Source organism: Cupressus sempervirens, chromosome 7 (assembly GCF_028749045.1).
Source record: "Cupressus sempervirens isolate cs-2001-9-10 chromosome 7, ASM2874904v1, whole genome shotgun sequence".
NCBI lineage: Eukaryota > Viridiplantae > Streptophyta > Pinopsida > Cupressales > Cupressaceae > Cupressus > Cupressus sempervirens.
Window position 1 is genome coordinate 489,681,581 of NC_143124.1, and position 25,091 is coordinate 489,706,671.

Sequence of the window (25,091 nt, forward strand, 5' to 3'; positions counted from 1 at the left end):
CTGCATGAATTAACAGCATAATGGTTATTTCTTCCACGTCTCAAACACAACCCAAATATACTTTTTTCACAATGTTTTTTTCTTGTTTCAAAAACTTTTCTCATGTGGAGCATTGATTTTTAGGTTAATGTGCAATTTGTGTTTTCTTTTTACTCTCATTAAAGATCATTTTTATATATACTTTTCAATTATTGTGTTTGTTTTGCTATTGCTTTATATAAGTTTAAGATAGAAAATTTAGTTGAAAAAATAAATTCCTAAGATTGACACTATGAATTAAATGTCAAATTTTTATTAAACAATGTTGAAACTGTGCATTTTTTAAACAATTTTGATTAAAAATGGATTAAGTATGTTTGATTTTAATATTTGATTTCTCAACTGAGATTCAAGAGAATACCATGGTAATATTAGTTATTTTCTATACTTGATTTATCATGAAATCAATTATATTTAACTTGAGACATTTATCTACAATCTTTTTCTATTTGTGACCAACTGTAGGTAATTTTTTGCTAGTAGTTTGAAGTACTTTTGTGCAATTTGAAGTGGATATCGAAGTGGAAATTATCTTTGTAAGATATATAAACAACAATGTATTCAAAATCCCACAATTAACTCTCCAAATCCAATTTTACACGAGAAGAAAAATAATCCAAAAAACATTATTTTTTAAATTACTAATTCTAACTAGTTGAGGACCATATTATTTGCTTCTTTACTAAGTATTCCAAAATTAGTTCTAAGAAAAATCGTAGACTAAAAGTGCAAAAAGAGCTTACAAATTGTTGAAGCAAATGTGAATCTATATGTTGTGCAAATGAGTTTTTAGGAAATCATTCATGCTATAGCATTTAAATGTCCATCGATAACCTCCTTTCTAATGAAAAATGTTCAATTATGGTTTGATCTTATAAACAAATGACACTAGTACTCATGAGGATAAGGAAGGTTGTAATGGGATCCAAACCCCAAATTTGAAACCTTTTAATCCAAATTATAAAATGGACCCCAAACTATCTCTTTGTCTCCACTCAAACTATTGTCAAACTATATTTTTTAATATCCACCTATAAGTGGGTTAAACAAAAATCTCTTCAAAATCCCCAATTCAACTGAAAACAATCTCTAATTCAATAAAATTGGACCAAAATAATACTGACAATTTTAGACAGTATTATCCCCCAAATTAGATCTACATCAGTTTCATAACTATTGAAATCTATCACCCACTCTTGAAAAATATTATCTACTTGTCATATTCTTATAATAATTCTTTCTTTTTTCATAAAATTACACTATAGTAGTTTTCTTTAGTTATTTCATTTCTTAGACAAACAAATTTTTAAATTCTGATTTTATACTAGATCTCTATTATACTTATTTTTTCAAATTCTAAGTTATCATTACATAAAATCTAAAGACTTAAGAAAAGAAAAAAAAAATCTTTAAATTATGAAATTCTATGAGACATTTATCAGCATATTTAATCGTCATTGTAAGTATAAACACCAAAAGTACATCTATTTGTTAGGATCAATATTTTATTATTAATTTGAAAGTCATCATTTAATATCCAAAAAATATCACCATTCAATCTTTAAAAAATTATTTTATTGAATCATATAGGTAGAATAAATCCATACAATCTAGAGAACATTTTTTTTTTTTAAATGGTACAAAAGAGAATGCTTGTGTATTCCTTGAATCAAACAATTTCTTACTCAATAAAATTGGACCAAATTAATACTGTCAATTTGAAAGTTACCATTTAATATCAAAATGATGTCACCATTCAATCTACCAAAAAAAAAGAATTTATTTTATTTAATCATATAAGTAGAATGAATCCATCAACAATCTAAAGAAAAAATTTCATGCAAAAATGGTACAAAATATAATGCTTTACATGTTCCTTCAATTAGAGAACAATAAAATTGGATAAAAAACAATATTCTAATAGGCTTTGCAAATTATTGCAAAGATAATGAATTATTTTCAAAAATAGACTATATGGTTGTAAGCTTGAAGAAAGTATTCTATAATAAGTGTCGTGAATGTCATAAGATTAAGAGAAGAAAATGCAATTGGTTGGTGTAAAGCTAAATTCTACACCTTTTCCACCGCCCCCTACATGTGTCAAAATGGAAGCTTTAAAAAGAGGGATTAGACATTCAACAAAGCGTAGAAAAAATGTGGAAGTATTCTTTGAGAGAAAAAAAATTGTAAAGCAAGATTCAACAACCTTTTTGAGCATCCTCCCTACATGTTAAAATGGGAGATCTAGAATAGGTTATGGACATCCATCAAAGCATGGTGAAGGCTATGAAATGATTATAATAACATAGAATAAATAGAGATGTTATATTTCAATCTCTTTTGTTGTCATCCTTTGGTTGTAATAGGCCAACAATCAGGCTTATGTCATGGATATTCAAAGAGGATATTGATTTGCCTATTCTCATCTTGCATTTGTTTTCATCCTTTAGCTGAAAAAAGCCACCAATTAGGCATGTGTTGTGGATACTCAATCGAGCATGTGTCGTGGATACTAAAAGAGGATATTGATTTTCCTATTCTCACCTTGCATTTTAGATAATACTCCTAAAAGAATATTTTTCACCAACCAAAATATCTATGGTCAAAATTCAAAAGTAAAAAAAGTAGTGCTTAAAATTTGTCTCTTTTTCTTCTTACATAGTTATGCATTTTATCTATTTACTCAAGCTACAAATTTTCTTCCAAAAATTGGCACATGAATAGACAAGTTTAAAACACTGAGTTTTATTTTTGAATTTTGACTTGTATAAGTTAGATGTATTGATCAAGTGTCAAAATTTTAAAAAAAAATTGTATTAGTATTATTACAAAATGTTCTTAGAATCAAAATATTAGCACACTACATATCAATACATTTTGATAAAATTGAAATTATCCATAAAATTTTGATTAGTTTGACAACCATGCTCATAAAGTAAGTTTATTTGATTAATGTCAAGAAACTACTAAATACAAAATATCTGAACTCAACATTGGGTAAAGGGAACATTTTAACATCTAGGAGAATGAAGGAAATATGTTACTCTGGAATTACTATCTAGACAATGTTTTATACACAAAAGAAATGTTGTAGCCTTATATGTTTGCATGAATATGATGATTGATTTGGCTCTAAAATGAAGTGATAGTTTTAGAATATATGTCATTGAAGGAAGTACATCACTTTGAATTACTTGAGCTAAATGAATGTTCCAAACTTAAATATTTCAATTAATATAATGAATGATCTTTCTTAAGGATATTTGACAAAAATCTTTTGAAATACTAATTAAGAAATTGTATTTAAATTTACTAATTATAAGAATATATTGAATTTCATAAATTAAGTTACAACAAATTACAAAATTTAAGCAATCGTTCACAATTTTTCAATCTAAAATTGAACATACAATGTTTTGTAACAATCTAAAACCCAATATAATTTTTTTTTGCATTTATATTTATAAATGTTTGAAATGGATCATTAAAACTCTTCCAATAATATCTAACCATTGACTTGAAGAAATAATTAATGATCGATTGGATTGCTAATTTGCTTAAATTGTTCATTCAATACCCATATGGCTCATTTGGCATTTTGAGTCCCTAAATTTCTAAATGTAGTCTTGAAAGCACAACCCTTGCGAATACTCCATCCTTAAAAGACTGTAAAAAAAAAACAAATATAGAATTGAACAAATGCTCCATCATTTCACTTGTAAATCAATAGGTAATCAGATGGTCTTCAATGATAGTTGTCATTCTTTTAATTTTTGTGAAGCCTTACTTTGCAATGTATTTTGTGCCTATCACATTATATAGCATTCCTTTTGAGACATTTTATCAAATTGTCATATGCCAAAACTTATTATGTGTTAAGTGGAGTTCGTCTACTAATGAAGTATAAATAATTCATAAAGAATATATATGAAATTACTTTTTTTTAGGTCATATGTGAAGTCCATTATGTCTATAGAAAAGTTGAAATGAATCATTAAAATAATAGTAGAATCTATTAGACTTGTTGGAGTTGTTTCTAGCTTAGATTGCATGGTAATTTTTACATCAATGTTTTAGATCATGCTATGATCTATCATGAGGATGATTAAGTATTGTAAAGAACAAATTAACACATAATAATCATGATGAGGATGGATAATAGAGCACAATTCAAAATGTTGATGTCAAAAATATCACACAACCTAATTTAAAAACTACTATTCCAAGTATGGTAGGAACTATTTTTTTCTTATCATATTTAAGTGGATCATTTTGGGTGGTGAAGTTGAAATGGTGAACAAAAAGGTTTTTTACAAATTAAGTTTTTCTATCATACAGGATAAGGTGGAAAAATTATTAGGTTCGTTGCTCAAACACGATTGAACTTCATCATGGTCAAAGTTTAAGAATTAATGCATATAATCATTGCAATATGCAAGACCACATTTCTTTGAGGGCTTTAATAGATTTAGTTCAATAGATGGAAAATTCAAAAGATCTAACTATATATATATATATATATATATATATATATATATATATATATAAATTGAAAGTAAATGATTTTGTTAAGCTAAACAACCAAAGAATGTTAAAATCATTGAATTCTCCAACTGTAATTTCAAGAACCAAACATACATATTGATCAACAACTACAATATCAAGCCATCATTATGTAATTTCATTAGGTCTTCAAGACAAAGACCACCAAAAAATGTACTAAACATGACCAATATGTTAGAATAATGATGAACTTATCTCATAAGATTTAAGTTAGTTTTCCTCTTAGATTACATTTAAATTACTCAAAAATTCCTCCACACCTTCCACTATATTTCCTAGGTATATCTTCCTATTGACGCAACCATTGCATCTTATTGAAATGAAATTGCTAATATTATTTTTATCTGGAACACTTATTCAATAGACAAGTATGACATATTTTCACAAGTCAATTGTGATATTGCTATCACGATTTAATTGTGTAGTTTTTGAGTCAAACTCATTGATAATTTTTTAGTCAAACTCATTGACCCATGTTTCATGAATAGTGATTCATACAAATCCTTCTCTTATTAGATTAAATGGAATGCTTAGCACTCATTGGATCTAGGTGATCTCCTCACATAGGTGAAGCACAAGACTTCAAAGGAGGTCACCCATCCTAATACTTATTCAATAGAAAAAAAAATAGTGTACTCACCTACATAATACCAAGTTCATTTTTAAGCCGATAGGCTTATTTATGGGAGCTTTGCTCCCAAATTTTACAATTTTCCATCAGAAAATTATCAACCTCCCTCAGATTTCATATTTTCTAACAATAGGTAAATTGTGTAGAATCTACTTTTATTAAATGTTTGTGATTACATATATAAAAATAACTAAAATTGGAGTGTTACTTATATATGCAGCAATAAGATTTAACAATAAGAGCTTTAATGAAATTTTTTTAACTAGATTTGATATTAAGACCTTGAATAGAAAAAATCAGTTATGCTTCTTAACAAGTGAGAAAAGTTGAAAAATAAAATGATAACTAGCAGTCATTTGCTTATGCATTGAATGTGAGTCGATAGAAACTTTGAAATTTGAAGTCTATTAGAAAATAGTGAGCTATAGAATTCCATCAACATACCAATACAATATTATTTCTAGGTGTCTCTATTTTCCAAAATTTCTAGTGACTCAAATAATTTCTAAAAAATAATGTTGTTAAAAAAATTGTTAAATGTTTTAATTACTTCTTAAAAATTGTTAAATATTTTCTAATAACAAAGTTTCTTAATTTATTTTTAAAGGGATATAAATCTATAGAAAACTTTTTCTTTTTTTTTCTAGTTATTTTTTATTTTGAATAGTTTTCCCTCCTCAAATGGTAAGAAATTTGAAATATATTCTACTATTAAAAAATATATTATAGTAAATTATTTAAAAAAAAGATATATGCTTGTTTATTATAAAGTCATTTTAAAAAAAATCTATTAAAAATCTTTCAACGTTTAGAGTTTCATTTTTATTAGAGTTTCTATTTGTATAGATTTTGTTTCTATTGTTGAAATACTAAAATATATAAAATATTAAATCATTAAAAATCTTTCAAAATTTAAAATTTCTTTTTTCTTAGATTTTGTACTTTTATAGAATTTATTTCTATTGTTGAAATACTAAAATATATAACATTAAAAGTGGTCATTTTAATTGTAAATACACTTTTTTAAAATTTTAGCTTTTTCAATTTGTTCAAATTAGTTTTATAATCTTCCATTTCACTTTTTTTTGTAGCATGCCATGTATTTATAAAATTGCTAATAAGAAACATCTCAATAAGACATTCTTAGGTTTGAACCTATTGTAATCCATATATTTTTAACTATCCAAAAAGAATAATAATTTTCTAAATTTTTATTTTATTTTGAATTTTTTTTGGCATCAAAACATAAGAAAATTAATATATATTCTATTATTAAAAAAATACTCAGACTATAGTAAATTATTTTTTTTAAAGATATTGTTTTTATTATAAAGTCATTTTTTAAATTAAAAAATCTCTATTTAAAATTTTCTAAAATTTGAAGTCTCTTTTTTATTAAATTTTTTATTTTCATAGATTTTGTTTCTATCATTGAAATACTAAAATAAGTAAAATATTCAATAATAAAAAAATACAAAATTTAAAATTTCCCTTTTATTAGATTTTCTACTTTTATAGAATTTGTTTTTACTATTAAAATATAAAATATAATATTAAATCATTAAATTGATACAAACTTCTAAAATGCTCAAAGTGGGCATTGTAATTGTAAACACACTATACTCACTTTTTAAAAGTTCATCTTTTTTAATTTTTTCAAATTAGTTTCATAATCTCCTATTTCACAATTTTTGTAATGTATTCAATATATTTAAAATTATTTTCCAATCATGAAATTTGGAGAAATACTAATTAGAAACATCTCAATAACACATTCTTAGGTTTGAAACTATTGTATTACTCTATTAAAGTCACCCAAATATTTATAGATATTTATCTAACAATTTGTGCTAATATGATTGTTCATGTAATACGTTTGAATTCACCAAGGAAAAATTCTGACTGAATGTATACAATAAATTAAGGAAAATATAATCATTGGGACATTAATACTTCTAAAAATATACAACTTATTAGATACCACATTTGACATTAATAAGCCTACATGTCTAAAATATATAGTTTATTGGATCTCAAAGATGTAATGAGGACCCCATTTAAATTTATAATAGCATTTGGAGCCTAAATTGTATGTTTCACCAACAATGACACATAATATCAAAAATTGTGACCCTCTGAATCTTGATCATGCTTTGATAAGGAAACACAAAATATGTAGATTTCATGCTAAATATTGGCAACAAAATATCAATGCTCTAAAAATATACTAAATATTAACATTCCATAAATTGAGAATTATTTAAAAAAATTGTGGCCTACTACTAGTTGGCAGATTGGACAAAGTTATGAAGGAAAAATGGCAAGGAGGATTGGAAAAGGTACTTGTGATAATAAAATGGCATGGGCCAAAAAAGAAAGAATTTTGAAGTTTGAGATGAAAGGCTTTTTAAATGGTTTGAGAGTTTTGGGAATGATGGAAAAGATTGGGAGAAAGATAGAGGCGGTCGACACGTGACATTAAATTCTAGAAGGGACGATGTTATTATTATTAACAATAATGGCCTTTATGTTTGCTTAAGGGCTATTATTTTTCTACCTAAGTGTGAAGTCATTCTTAGCAAGTGCTTTTGGGTTTGGAAGGACAAGAGTGTTCTAGGGAAAACTGCACAGACTGAGAGATGGGTGGCAACCTTATGCGAATTGAGCCCTCCATGATTAAAGAGAATGCTAGGAAGTTGTTGGTGTGGTACATGCTAAAGGAAGGTGGTTTCATTCCGTTTATGGAGGCGTTAAATGGGTACGATGAAAATTGTTCCTTGCAGTTTGTCGATTCTTGGGAGGATCAAAAAGTCATGATTAATGGCATCTCATTTCATCTCTCTGAGGAACTCATCTCTCTAGCGACAAGACTGCCTATGAGGGGAAGGAAATGGCAAAAGGTGACAAGGGTGGCTAACGAAGCAATTTTTCAATGCTTCTTCTTAGAGTGGGAGGAACCTATTCGACACAAAGGTGGATTTATGCGGGAGAAGCTCCCCAAGCCATGAAATGAGGTCTATTTAATATTGATGAAGTACCTAACTCTAGAAGGGAGGTATGGTGTCTTTTATTACTATGACTTTCCTCTCCTAAACCATTTTTTCCACCATGACTTAATTTCCATTCCATTCTTTCTGTTGCATTATTTAGTGGATACGGTTACTAATGTAAAGGAAAAAATGAGGAAGGGTGTTAATTTTACCATTTTACATCAAGGGTTGATGTTTCGGCTGTATCAATTTCACCTTGCTTTGGTCCCCCTTAGGATTGTTGAGATTGATATTCCTACCCATCCCAACCCCCGACCCCAACTGGTCCCCCTTAGGATCATGGGTCCCAGAGCCCCTACCCCACAACCATCGCCTAGCGGGTCCCCTATGGAATTGAAGTCCACCCCATTGGGAAAAAAGGGAGACTGGATAAAGGGAAAGAGAAGTAATTGAAGGAGTTGGAGGATGAGGGGGGAGGAGGTAGGAGGGGGTTGGGGGGATTGCAAAATATAATGCGAAAAGGAAACCGAAAGCTTGGGCCTCGCAAGAGGAGTCAGATTCAGAGGACATGGGACATCTTAAATGAAGAATGAAAGAGAAGGTGTTGAATTTTTGCGAGGGGAGAATGGAGGAGGAAGAGGAGGGCTCAAAATCCTCACGGCCTGGCTCAGTAGAAGAGATTAAGGAGAAGAAGGAGATGACGCATGTTTCAGCCACCATAGGGTTGGGGTGTGTGGACTTGACTCAGGACTAGTTCCTTGAAATTGTGGATAGAGTGCCCTCCCCCATAATGATTTCCTCCCCTATTAGGGTTTCTTCCAAGGATAACGCTAACCCCCCGATTATGTAGGATGTTACTATGGTGTATGCAGATGACTATCTTTGCGACAGGCAGGAGGTCAACATGGTGATCAAGAAGACGGTTGGAAATGATGTATGGGAAAGAAATCATGTGCTAGAAGAAAGAATGTGACTTTTGACAAAGTTTACTATCAAAGTGACACATGCAGCTGCTACCACACTTCACCTACTTAAAGATCAAAAGGGAGACCTACCAAAGGAGGGCACCAAAATGTTATTTGACTTCCTTGCAGAAGATTGGACTAATATCCTCCTGGCGAAGAAGGAGGCTAAGAAGCCTTAAGGGCTCTCTCCTTCTAGTTTTTCATGTTGTTTTTCTATTGGTTGTTGAACTTGGCTGGCTTTAGGGCTTTTATGCCTAAGTTTTATATTTTTGTACCTTTTACAGCTCTAATATAGGCAATATGTATGTCATACCTGTTGATACTCTTTTAGTTAAGTTTCTGAATTATGTTTTTGTATTTTAAAGTGGTAGGGGGTAGTTTTGGTTGTTGGTAATCTATTGGTAGTTCACCAGTTTGACTGTTTAAGGGCCAGCCCCCTAGTTTTGGTATTCAAAAACATTCCAAAAATTGATTGACATATTTCAAAAGTATACGCTCAAAAAACATAACAAATAACTTACCTTGAATTTTTGCATGAATTGTCTCATGCTGTCAAAGATGTTGATGAGGACCCTATTAGTGTAGAAACAATTTTAAATTAATATTGAGAATACCAAAGAAGTTGATGAGGAAAAGAGACATAGAAATCCTTAAAAACAATTTTAAATTAACATGAAGAAAAATTCTCAAACTAAACTTCATCATTCATAATAGAGTTTGTTTTTATAAACAAAGATTAAACAAAATCCATTAAATAAGGAGTAGAAAATAGAAGTTAAAGATTGAATTAGAAATAATAGAGTTTGTTATTATAAATAAAGGCTAAACAAAATCTATTAACCGAGGAGTAGAAATAGGAATTGCCAAAACTAATAATTGTTATCAGAAAATATAAAATCCCACTGACAATTTTTTCATAAAAAATATAAAATTTGGGAGCAAAGCTCTCACATATAAGCCTAGCAACTTAAATATAGAAAATTAAAAATTATATATAGATTTTTGTTTTTTAATAAAGAATGATTTGGATCAAAATTTTAAAAAGTATAGAAAGTATTTGTGCATCTAAATTTTATTTTAATATTTCTTGAAATTAAAATTTAATTTAACTTTACAATATTCATATTTTAGAAACAAATTAATTTACATTAACTATCTAATATGAAATGTTTTAAAGTAAAAAAGACAAATAAAATAGAAAGATTGTTGACATTGTCTATATATCTAGATATTACTTTCTTATTTATTTTAAAATTATAATTACTAATTATAAATTTATTGTAAAATAATTTTATAAGTTTAATCTAATTTATTTTTATTAGATAATTATTATTATTAAATTAATTATTTAACATCGTATAATAAATATTTTATATATTTAAAAAGTTTTAATTTAATTTAAACAGGATTCACCTTAGATTCCAGGTTATCATTGAATTTGAATTAGATAAAATGAATGCTATACAATATGAAGATTATAACATATAAATTTAAAAAAATATCCTCTCTAGAAGTTTTTTTAGGTGCTCAAATCTTTATTAAAACAAAATCTAAAGTTAGATTGTTTTTATTAATCTTTTTAAAAAAAATCTTAAGTTACATTATTTCTATTTGGATGATCACTTTAGTATAATAGATTCTTTCTATTTTCTCTATGTTTCTTAAATTAGAATAAATAACATTATTTCAATTTTTTTTTGTGAGAATTTGTTTTAGAAATAGAAGTTTATGTGGGTTTGTAGAGTTAACAAATTTTAAAATCTCCTTGCAAACTATGAAATTAAATCTATAAAATGATTTTTTCTTATCTAGTTTATCATTGCATCATGATGAACATGAGAAGGCTAAGCAGATTTGTGCAATATTTAAGTAAGCATTTAAAGATTTTTTAAAAATAAGTTATAGTGTTTCTTGTAGACACACATGGTTTCCCTCATGGACTTAATTACTTTGCACTTTGCATTTCTATAACTGATTTCAATAGTACTTTTCAATGAAACTTGAACGCGGATGTTAGGAAACTAATCATAAATAGATGATGTGAATTAAAATGAGTTTTACATAGTATTTTTATTATAATAAAATTATCTTTTTATGAGGAAATTTATATTATATTTATAGATTGTAACTATCCAGAATAAATATGGGCAAGGTACATTATGAAATGGTTAGATATAAACTAACTCATATTTTAAAAATAAAAAATTGTACTCTGATTTAATATTGCAAGGTACCTTGTAACATTCATTTTATTGTATTTAGATGTAATTATTTATAGGAAAAATGATTTGTTATAATTTTTATTTAATATATTTTAGATTTTATTAATTAGTTATAAAAATGTGATATTTTCTATCGGTTGCATGCACGAAAGCATGACTCCTAGTTTACAAATAGTTAAATAAAAAATAACTCCATTAAAAGTAGAGAACATCTCAGACTAGACCTTGTCTGACTCTTGGAATCCATATGGTAAATCATTCGATGGTTTGGCAAGTTATATGACATTATATAACTATTTAACAATTGTCTCAAACTTTCTTGAAACATCTAGAATGAGTGCAATCTTATACGATATCGACCATATGAATTATTTTTTGGGGGATTTTTAATGTCATAAGCAGATATAGATATCTGCAATCTGTGATATATCGATAGATCTCTACAATCTTTGTCGTAGATTGTGATTTTGCCAGAGATTGTGATTTGGGTTGATATTTGGGTATAAACACTATGTTAGCTGCATCAATTAATTCCCCACTGCCTATGCCATCTATAAATATCATTAGTAAACATTGTGAATAGTATCCCACCATCGTTTCCTTTTTAAAGCTTTGTTGGAATTGTTAGTATCATAGCTATTTCTGATCTATCTTTTTCAACCAGGTAGTTCTTTATCTCTTATTCTCAAGTCAATCACTGGGTTTTAATTCGAGAGTAATATTATTGCTAAGTTGTTTTACTATATTTTCCATTTGTCTTTTGTCGGAGTGTGGAACTTGTCCCCCCCCCCACCATCATCTTAATAGTAGAAATTTGTGGCATCCAATAAATCACTCCACCATCCATGGCATCCACCGACAGTAGCAACTTTCTATCATCTTCATCGTCAATATTCAAAAGCATTACTTTCTGCATACAATCTATCTTCTCTGCCAAAAAAAACTATATTTACCCACCCGCTCTCCCAACACTACACAAACGCTTTATAATTCATTGGCGTGATAGCTTGGACAGAAATTGGGGAATGACCTCTACATATAATGTTTAAAATGAATTTGTAATCCATCTCAACTTCATTGTGTAAGGGAAGATCACTTACTTGTGTACTTCCTTTCCTATATATTAACAAACAATCCATTAAGTTACTGTTTATTCAACCTAAGCATCTCCTTCCCTGACTGGTAGTTTTAGTAGCATCAATATATGTTTTGTTTAAATCCAAATCTGGTTTGGTTTTTTCCCCCTTTTTATATATTGTACCTCCTTCGCATTTATTCCATACATCGTTGATACAATAATCCTTGTTCTCCCCTTTTCAGAAAACCTTTGTTCTCCATGAATAATAAATGTAGATTTAGGTTGTAGTAGTTTGGATTGCTGGGAACCTCCTCTATTTGTGGCTTGTGTGAACCTACACTTGTATATATTATTTGTGACCTGGTATTACAATTTAATATTTGAGAATAGATACACTTCATGTATTCCCATCTCCATTTGACCCATCAGACCATGATTTTACTGAAGTTTTCTATCTATTTGTCAAATCTAAAGCACCTTATTTTATAAGTCCCATCAGAGGGGGCTTCTTCGTAGGTATGTTGGTGGGTAAATTATATTACTGTGACTTCTCCACATATCTCTCTATTTTCAGCATCGTTCATTCTTTTGTTTTCCATTGTCTAAGAAAACATTAGTTTTATTCTGGATTATACCATTTTCCTCAAACATAAGTAGCAAAGAGTGTCCACCATGCCTTTTTAATTTGTGACCAAATCATGATCATCCTCATTGTGTTCTTCATGTACTTAAAGGAATATTTATAATTTGTTGAAGCTTGGATCTCTAATTAGAGATGTTCAAGACGTCACAATATGTAATATTATAGGTAAGTTCATTAAACCATATGATAAGTAGTCACATAAATTACTAATTCAAACCCTAGAAGAAAGTAATTAGAATCATTTAAAGTAGTTGATTGATTTTATTTCATCATTTTTTATTCACTTTAGCTTTACAAGGTTGCATGTTCAATCTTTATTTGTTGCAGAGAAAAAGGTAGACCATCTCATTTGATTTGCACAAGTGTCATTTCCTCTTATCGTCTTAGAAAATGGAAGCAATGAATGAGACAACATAATGTAAATCGCGAGTGTTTACTCTGAAGACATTAAGGCAATGAAGAAAGATTGTAATGTGATGCTTGACTTCTACTATAATCAGTTTCCAATCTTTGTATGCCTCTTACAAATTTTATAAAATAAAATTGGATGTAATGGCTCTTTTTTGGTTTGTTGTACTAAGTAATTTCAGCAGATCAGAGGACTGTAAACATTTGCAGTAAAGAAAGTTGAATGATGACTTTTTGTGTGGTGGTTCAGGAAACAGAGAAGTAATAGCTTTATATGTCATGTTGTTATTTTGTGTCTTTTAATATGAACATAGTAGCTGAGTTGGGTAGTGGACTAAGTAATTGATTATTTTTAGTTAGAAACATTATGAGTATTTGTGGCTTTTTAGTTTTACCCAACCATTAATAACTATTATAGATTGCAATAGGTTTTCATATATTAGTCTCTATTTTCTAATTTCTTATGAACATTCACATTTAATAGAATTATAGTTAAAAATATAACTTACAGAGTGGTGCAAGGGATTTAGTTGTATAATAATTTTAATAATTTATTGAATGTTCTCTCTTCATCAATGGAAACTCCTCCCAATCCTGCTGATCTTGTTGAGATTAGCAGTAACAATCCGTTCCCCGCAATACCAGCTCAATCACTGTTGTCAATCAACTGGACTAGCTTTCCTATGAATAGTCTATCAAAGTTTTCAAGTGGAATTGGTGTTACCTGTCTTAACATTCTACAACATGCAAGGAAAACATGTTCAGCAACCCGATGTGTACAAGATAGTGATGGAGGCAACAGTATTAGAGTTTCACGCAACCTGTGACATGCTAACTAGATTTTGTAACTTCCTACGAGATTGCATACAAATGAGTACTATGCCCTCAGTTGTGATCCTACTATCAAAGTTGCATTATTTTAGAAGTACCTAAACAATGTGTAGTACACATTTTATTCCCATGTATATGATATATCATATATAATAAAATAATACATGCCCAGGTGTGCACCTTTTTCTGGTTTCTACTAGAATTAACCCCCTACGAAGAGCTCTGGTCAAGCAAATTATGTTCAGATAATAAGGCTTAATTTCTTGATTCACACCGGACTTTTGTATTGTATGTATGTATGTATACCAATGCACTGGAAATTCGTTCAGTACTACATATACATCTAACTATTGTATGTATATTGACATTGTCCCAGATATAGAATATACAAGTCTTTGTTTACCATTGATAGAGGGCCACACCACCCTTACTCACTCACAATCAAGAAAGCAACAATATGGAGACCAATAAAAAAAATGCTTCATAAGAAATTTTATTATACTTGAAGATCCTTACAACACCCACAAGATGATATCAAATTTCTTCTTTAGCTTCCACTTCTCAAGCTTCTCCTTCTCGAGCTTCTACTCCTCAAGCTTCCCCTTGAGCTTCTCCAAGCTTCCCCTTGAGCTTCCACTTGAGCTTGATTACAAATGATAATAAGCCTTGCTTAAATAGGCACTTCTAACCCAAGACATTACAAACACAACCAATGTGGGATAAAAGGTAAATACAACTACCTTTAAATAAATATTAAATTCTCACCCAAATACAACTAAGCACCCAACAATTATTAAATACATGATTTATCCAAAACTTTCTAGAATTTCCACCTACACCTCGATTAATGGAATGACAACTATTTTTCTTATTTTTCTATTTTATGCCACCTATGCACCTCGAAAATAGAAATACTCTTTTCCTTTCTTTTCTCTTTTTTATTTTTTTATTATTTCTCCTCTAATTTTCGTCACTTTCTCTCTCCAATTTTTTTTTTTTTTTTTTTTTTTTTTTTTTTGCAATTTCTTTTTTTTTTTTCCAATAATTTTTTTATGCAAGATGCTCCTGCATCAGACTCCCCCGGTAGATAGAAAAGTGTGTCCCACACTTTGACGCCAAAAGAAAGATCTACCACCATCTTCATCTTCACCAAAGGCTTCCACCTCAATAGGGACAACAAAACCACCATGCAAATCTTCCACATCTGCATTACTCTATCAAACACTAGAATCTCAACCATCCAATCAACAAGCTCATGCCCAAGAACAAACTGAATGTAATGCTTCATTAGCAAACTCCCATTCACATCAACAACTAGTGCGTCCATACCAGCAATAACAAACTCCACATCAGAATCCACATGTACATTTCCATCAACACATGCCAAACTCTCAACACTAGAAACCTCATTTCTCACAACAAGATGCTCTGCAATACATAACTTACCTCCAACAACAACTGGATCATCCACGACTAAGTGCTCTGCAACATACAAGTCACCACCAACATCAACTAGATCATCCACAACCGAGTGCTCCACAATCTCCTCAACCAATTGATCATGAAAACCAACATCTGTCCCAACATCAATAACATTAGGAATATCTTTAGCAACAACCTCTAGTTGCTCTACAGGTTCTGCATTAGGCTCCACAAACTGATCAGCAAAACCATCCTCTTCCACCTTGACCTTCTTAGCTTTAGCATCCAACCGAGCAAACAGCTTAGAAAAATTCCTCTCCACTATATCATGGATTTTTGCAATCATCTTAGGGTCCAATCCTCTTGGAGCCATCTCCCAAGATCTTCGTAAACCCTCTGCAACAAATCCTTCCTACGCTCCTTATGACAACCTTGAATTGTTTGCAAGTCAAATCGCAACCTGCCACCTCGCACGAATAATCAGGAACCACATCACAAGTCTAGGACAACGGATTTGCAATCCACAAGCTCTGATAAACTTTGCCCAACCAAGGTCCTGGTACAAACTGCCTCACACTTCGGCGATCTACTTGTACACTCAGGATCTCCCGCTCTGATACCACTTGATAGAGGGCCACACCACCCTTACTCACTCACAATCAAGAAAGCAACAATATGGAGACCAATAAAAAAAATGCTTCATAAGAAATTTTATTATACTTGAAGATCCTTACAACACCCACAAGATGATATCAAATTTCTTCTTTAGCTTCCACTTCTCAAGCTTCTCCTTCTCGAGCTTCTACTCCTCAAGCTTCCCCTTGAGCTTCTCCAAGCTTCCCCTTGAGCTTCCACTTGAGCTTGATTACAAATGATAATAAGCCTTGCTTAAATAGGCACTTCTAACCCAAGACATTACAAACACAACCAATGTGGGATAAAAGGTAAATACAACTACCTTTAAATAAATATTAAATTCTCACCCAAATACAACTAAGCACCCAACAATTATTAAATACATGATTTATCCAAAACCTTCTAGAACTTCCACCTACACCTCGATTAATGGAATGACAACTATTTTTTTTATTTTTCTATTTTATGCCACCTATGCACCTCGAAAATAGAAATACTCTTTTCCTTTCTTTTCTCTTTTTTATTTTTTTATTATTTCTCCTCTAATTTTCGTCACTTTCTCTCTCCAATTTTTTTTTTTTTTTTTTTTTTGCAATTTCTTTTTTTTTTTTTCCTGCATCAACCATACTTGTAGTGCACTGATGTCGACAACTATTATGTCTATGGTAACTAATATCATGAATTTGGAGTGATGAGTAAATAATCTAAGTATAGTAAGGTTGATATAGCAGAGCTGATGACTGTCCACTTTCCAGAACTGCTACAACATGGCTGAATGGTTGAAACAACTTGCATTTTCAAGGAAGTTTTCTATATTGTTATTTCATGTATAATCTTTCTATCTTTCAATGAATAATTGAGAATATGTGGGTACTCCTTGTATGGGCCTTAAATTTGGGGGCATTACTGGTTCTTAAACATTGAAGCTTTTTTCCGTAACAAACAACTGAAAACAGTGAGATAGAAAGCTTGATGACAACTTCATCAAGTGACAAACAGAGCTTATGATGAAAAATGCTTGCAGCATGTGCATTTACATTAGATGGCAGTTGGTCTCCATGGATTTCACTGGGGATTTGCCTATGTCAATGAAAAAAACTGATTGCTTCACACTATACATGTTGTCTATTTATAATAATTATTCAAGTCAATGATCCTGACTGATTATTTTTCAGCAATATTCAACATTTTTGTCAACTCTAATTTTCCATTTTAGATAGGATTACAAATTATAGTGTTTGATTTGGATCAACAAAGTTTTGGCAGATATCTTGAACTCACATAATAGTTTTGTTCGGTCTTAAATTAAATCTCCCTTTAAGGCATGTTTTGCTTGCCTACTCTATAAACTTTTTTGTGTGATAATAATACAGCTTGAAAGACGTAAGAATGTGTTTATAATTTCACAAGCTGGAGTTCTCATTGAAATATGAGACATATACACTCACAATAGTAAGTAAGGTTTCTCATCATAAATATTAAGCAATACATGATCACCATTAAATTGATAGTCAATTGCCTTGTCAGTTTTATGTGCAAACTGTTTACAATGGTCAATGAAATTGAAATTGATGATTGAAGGATTCCATTAATATTTAACACCTCTGTATTAATGAAATTAAACTTTAAACTTTAATTTTCTCACTTAAAAGTGAATTCTGGAAGAAAAAAAAAATCCTCAAACACTTTCACTGGCACACATTGAGTTAATTAATTAGATTTGGGTCAAGCTTTTGGTTATTGATATGGTTAGGTCTTGCATCGTTCTTATGTTAAAAAATAGATAAGAGTTATGGTAAGGGTAATATTAAGAATTAGTATCTTCATATTACTATAAAAACATGAATTGAAAATTGAATGTAGAATATTTTATAAAATATAGTTGTAATATTAAGTCAATTTTATATATTATTTGTAACCAATATTATATATATACATAGTTTATTAGTATCTTTGTATTACTAGTAAATTACTTTTATAAATTATTTGTCAAATATATAATATATATATATATATATATTGGTGTGCCAAAAAGTGGCGATGTGAAAAAAATAGAGTTTGAAAATGTCTAAAAGCACTTCAAAATCCACTCTGATTTTTTTTCACCTATACAGATACCAAACCTGGAAAGTAAGGCCCAACCATTATCAGATATCCGATTTGATATCGGATACCTGATAACACTCAAAAATATATAATATGAAATATACATGAAACAATAAATTAGTTATTACATTATATAATTATAAAATAATAAATATATATTATATTATTTATGAAGATTAATATATTTATATTTTGAAAATCATTCACAAATATTAATATAAGTAAAATATAATAATATAGTATAGTATAATATAATAGTATAATATAATATAATTTAGTATAATATAATATTATATTATATTATAATATGATATAATATAATAGTATAATAGTATAGTATAGTATAGTATAGTATAGTATAATATATTATATAATATTATATTATATAATAGTATAATATATTATATTATAATATAATAATTATAATTATACTATACTATAATATTATTATTATTTTATTATAATAGTATAATTATATTATATTATATTATAATAGTATAATATATTATATAATATTATAATATAATAATAATTATTATACTATAATATAAGGGTATGTGCAGGATCATGGTGTGCCAAAAAGTGGCGATGTGAAAAAAAATAGAGTTTGAAGACGTCTACAAGCGCTTCAAAATTCGCTCTAACTTTTTTCCACCTATCTAGGTACCAAACCTGGAAGAAAAGGCCGAGCTTTATTAGATATCCGATTTGACATCGGATATCCGATCATATATCGGATATCCAATAATCAATGGCTTATAACATTATTATTATTATATTATAATAATATAAAAATATTATATTATCATAGTATAATATATTATTTAATAATATATAATATAATATTATAATAATAATAATTATTATACTATAATATAATAATAATATTATATTATAATGTATTATATTATAATAATATAATATAATATTTAATATTATAATATATAGTAATGTAATATAATATATATATAATATAATATAATATAATACATTATAATAATATAATAGAATAATATTATTATTATATAATATAATAATAATATTATATGATAATAATATAATAATATAAGATTTTATTTTATATTATAATATATATTAATGTAATATAATAAATATAAAATATAATATAATATAATATAAAATATAATAATTAAAAAGTAATATATTATAATATAATATATAATAAAAAAATAAAAATATATTATAAATTATAATAATATAATAATATATTATATTATAATAATATAATATAATATAATATAAAATATAATGTAATATATTATGTATAAAATATCATATAAAATATAAGATACATGTTATATGTTATATATGTTATATCTTATATAAAATATAATATGTCATTTGTATTGGATATCCGATATTGAATCGGATATCCGATATAATATCGGATATCCGATATCTGTAACATTACATAAAGAAAATCAGACCCGCGAGCCCTTATTTCGCATATTTGGAGGCCAGTAATTGCACCGTAATTGGATATCGGATATCAAAGTTTTTTTTATAGTTTTTTTAACTCATTTTTAACCTAAATTCAACATATTTTAGTATGATTTTGTTTGTTTTAGTTGAATCTAGGGTTTTTATGAAAAAAATGGTTAAAATTAAGGTTTTTTTAAAAATATATATTACGTTTTGCAATTCAATAGGAATGGCTGATCAGAATGATGACACTGAGGCAAGGAATAATATTCTTCGTAACCCCCCACCAAACGATCTAGTACCCCCACAAAACTGTCCACCAAATGATCTTCTACCCCCTCAAAACCCTCCTCGAATCGAGGATTTGATAAATGAAAATCTCACCGAGTTGAGAGGTTTGCATAGAACATATAATAATGTACCAGCATTGGCTCCTATGTTATCCACGTTAAACACCATAGTGGATAACATTGAAACCCTTATGAACCAACAAAATGTCGATCTTCATTGGCGTGATGAAATGCACGAGATGTTTGATGATGGTTTGGACTATGATGAGGTTGTGGCCCTCAACATAACCAAAGATGATTTGGCTAGCCTTTTTACAAACTCGAAAATAGGTTTACCAGTCGACCCAAAAAAATCCAAACTATCGATTAAATGGTGCACAAATGATGCCATACGTGCAAACTTTTGGAATTGTTGGTGGATGGTCTTTGATATCCCTCCACATGGAAATTTAGACATACCATTTTATTTCCTTAGAAAATTATATGCAGAATTTGTGTTGAAACTTAAAGTGAACTATTGGAGCATGAAGCCCAACATGGGCTTAGGACTAGGAGCTCCTCAAGATAGACCCTCTTCCTAGTGGAAGAAAGCTGGCACTTTTGTCCCCCCCATTGATATCTCCCCTCCTCCTCAAGTGCAGCATCCAGATATTATGACAGAGGCTAGCTCTCAGACCATCAGAGTCATTCATAGGTTGAGTAGCCTAATGATATCTCAGGCTAGGTCAGTCTTGCCTCCTCGTGTTGATGATGTTGGTGCCAGTTCATCATCGGCTAGCTCATCACACGTTTGTGTGTCTCACACTTGCATTACATGCAAGAATATTTGTCTGGGTCCCATAGGTGATCTTCCTGAGTATCATTTTGTATTAGATGAGGATACACCAGACACACGTGTAGAGGCTACAGAACCTGATGTGAGAGACGAGGGGAATGCAGAGGCATGGACTCCTTCGGTGTTGGTACGTGTATACATTTTTTTGTTATGACATGCGATTTAAAGTTAATTTTTATAATAGAGTAATTTTAATTTTTAAGCCATATTGACTTTTATGTGTATGTGATCTTCATTCATGTTTAGTTGATGACCGAGGAGGAGCTCAGACAGATTGATGATGCCATGCTCTCGGCCATTTCATTTGGCCTTGAGACATCTACGGTACATTATGTTGTGTTTGCATTTTTTTTCTATTTGATATTGTAGCATATATGGTTGCTAAACTTTCTTTTATCTTGCAGGTACCACCTATCCTAGGGGCACAAAGTGCAGGGGGTGAGCTAGCGCACATTGACAAAGGAAAGGTAATTAGGTGCTTTCTATTTGATTAAATATCGATGCATTCTTGTAACATGTTTGTGGTAATCCCATTTAATTACATTCTTTATTTTATATAGGGCGTGGCTATTGGCGATGAGCATGTACAGATTTTGCGTCGTAGACCATCAGGGATTTCCATTTGCATTGAAAGCCCCATTGTATGTATAAGTATCATTTATTTTTTATTATCCTTATCTTCATTAATAAATTCAAAACTGATTTCCATGATATTAACAACTACTATTTTGTATCTCATAGGAGACTCCTAGTGCACATGAGGTCCGACGAGAGAGTTATGTAGATTTGATGACACGACCACTCTTTCCTAAGGAGGAGCCTACAATAGTAAGTTGTAGTTTGAATTTATGATTAAATATGTTATAAATTTAGCATGCTATGAATTATAATGTTATAGTTTAAATTGTATATTCATCTAACAAACATATTTGAACATATACAACCCACAATCAGAGAGGTAGAAGCATTGCCGAGGGCATATGAGAGGACTCCTAACCAGCGCAGGAGGTCGATGAGAGAGGTATTTATTATAAAATTTTGATAGTATAAATCTTCATTACAAAAAAGATTATTATGCATTTGAGTAATTCAATGTTAGATACAAAGAATCATATAAATTTAGTAGTCTAACTTTGGGTTTTCCATTTTTGTTTATGTAGGATGCATTTGATCCACCTAGTGCAGCGAAGAGGCTACATTTTGATCATCCACCAACACCCTAGGATATTATAGTTGTCGTAGGATGCATCATGAGACATTTTGAGATGGCATATACCACATTGTATATTTCTAAACATTGATATTATACACATTCTGATGGCATGATCAACCACATTTTGTATATGGATCTATGTATTTTGATATATATATTTGAGTACTTTGTTTATGGATAAACTGGTCTATTTTGATATGTTAATTATTAATAAATGGTATATTATAGTTCAAATTTGTATTATTGATTCATATTATATAAGTAGTGGTTTGTATAGATTTATGACTTATAAAAATGTATGGTCTATTTAGCACTTATTGCATTCTGGTAATGCTAATATAGATGACAAAACTTCTTAAAAATCTCCATCCTTGCACTACTCTAACTCAAAACCTATTTAACCATAAAAATTTCAAGATCAAAATCAGTCAGTTCACTAACCCATTTAAAAATTATTATCATATGAATTCAATATTTATTCTCAACATCCCTGGCACTGGAAAAGTCTTATTCTGAGTGGTTGAGCTAACCAAATGCTTTTAACATATATTTTGTCTTTTAAACTAAACTGTAATAACATAAAAAAGATGTGTGACTTATACAGATAATAATAGGAATAGAAGACATATAAGTAATTTTTGTAACATTAAATACTAACACATGATGCTAGATTCTTGAAGAAGCACCTCAACCTTCTTACTTATTGTTTGTTGCTTAACCCTTTTCTAAGCATACTTACATGCTAACTTTCTATCACACCCACCTTTGATAACTAAGCATTTTTTCAATGAGGAAAAGGCAATTGCTATCACAAACTATAAAAAAGGTATACAATTTCTAAGGGATATCAAATTTTGCTGCTCAGACAAGGTTTTAAATTCACCTCCTATTTCACACGCAATTGTCTTTTTATAAAAAATATTATGGTGCTTACAGACTTGGAGTAGAATGCTAATAAAGTTAACATGTGATGTTTTTTTTTTTCGCAATGGCAGTTTGGTCCAAGAATTTTTAAGAAGGTTGCAGTGCAGAGATCATGTTTGATAGTTAACCAGGATCCTTACAAATTTTGCAAAGAGGACATTGAGATTATCTGGTGTAGGACAATAGATTTCTTAGCATTTTGTAACATTGGATAGTCAAATGCATTTTGTCTGAAACTTCCTGATGGTATCGAGCTTACTAAAATCATTGAAAGCTTGCCTCTGCATAGAGCAATGACAGAGCAACTTATTCTAGAAAATGGCATTTCATTTTCTCCCTTTCCACGTATGGTTCCAACTGTTAATGTTCCAAAGGGTGTTAATCTATCTTATGAGATACTATTTCAAATCAACTCTCTTATTCATCATGGGATACTCAGTTGCCCAACACTAAATTGCCACTTTTTTGATTTGTTAAATAATGAGAAGAAATCAGCTTTGCACATATGTCTGGCCTTAATAGAACTGCATAAATTGAAGTCGACATGTTTTGACCCAAAAACATGGCTTCAAAATCAAGTAAAGAAGCTGCAAACTAGTCAAAATTAGTTGAAGTCTCTAACAATTTCTGGACATAATGACACATTGAAATTCCATTGGGCCCCAGTTACTCTAACTAGGGTCTACTTTTTGGGCCCCGACTTGAATATTTCAAGTTGAGTGACAAGGCATTTTTCAAAGTATGTTGATGATTTCCTCAAAGTCTCTTTTGTGGAGGAGGACTTCAATAAGCTTCATTCAATTGCTTTGACTACAAAAACTGAATATGGTTTTAATGCAAGACCACAAAGATCACAAGTATATGATAGAATATTGTCAATTTTGAAGGAAGGCATTACAATAGCCAACAAAAGGTTTGAATTCCTTGGCTTCTTGGCCAGTCAATTGAGGGAAAATTTAGTCTAGATGTTTGCCTCAAATGATGAAGTTATTGCCGAGTCCATCAGAAAATGGATGCGAGATTTCCACTGTAAAAATGATTTAACCATACATGCCACGAAAATGGGTCAACCATCTAACTCTTTGAGGTAAATATTAAATGTTTGAGATCATGAAGTTTCCCTTATTTTTGATAGTTACGTTCGTATAGATGGTATCAACTACTAATATTCAGATGGAATTGGGAAGATTTCTGTACGTCTGGCAAAGCAGATAGCTCATATTTGTCGATTGAGTATGCCTCCTCCTTCAGTGTTCCAGATCGATGTGCCAAATCCAAACGGAATGTGATCTCTTGAAAATGAGATGGGTTATTTTAGGCCTCAGCATCACCATCGTGTAGCATTTGATAGTTCATTGATAGCCGTCATGAGCTCTGAGTTATGACCCTCGAAAGATTGACCTCAAAATGCACTTAGAGAACCTTGGGGACTCCTCAGTACGGGGTGGTTGCGGACGATGGATGGTCTCCATGGCTAGAACAAGGGTGTCACTAGGGTTCACTCACCCACCCAGAGCTAATGGCACTGACAATTCGATGCCAAGATCACCAGTTTCAAAGTTGCATTGTGGTGCACCTATGAACTGAGGCACACTACAAGTTTTGGCATCGAGCGAGATCATTGTGCCGAATCCAAACAGAATGTGATCAATTGAAAATGAGATGGGTTATTTTATGTCTCAGCATCACCATCCTATAGCATTTGACAATTGATTGATATCCTCACGAGCTCCAAGTTATGACCCTCGGAAGATCGACCTTGAAATGCACTTAAAGCACCTTGGAGACTCCTCGATACAGGGTGGCCGCAAATGATGGATGGTCTCCGTGGCTGGAACAAGGGTGTGACTAG

The 25,091-nt window shown here is 30.2% G+C and overlaps 1 pseudogene; it reads left to right on the forward strand.

Annotated features, from left to right (window-relative positions):
* The first annotated feature begins 7,872 nt into the window (after positions 1–7,872).
* On the forward strand, positions 7,873–24,528 carry LOC149547684 (RNA-dependent RNA polymerase 2-like; annotated as a pseudogene).
* Positions 24,529–25,091: the final 563 nt, after the last annotated feature.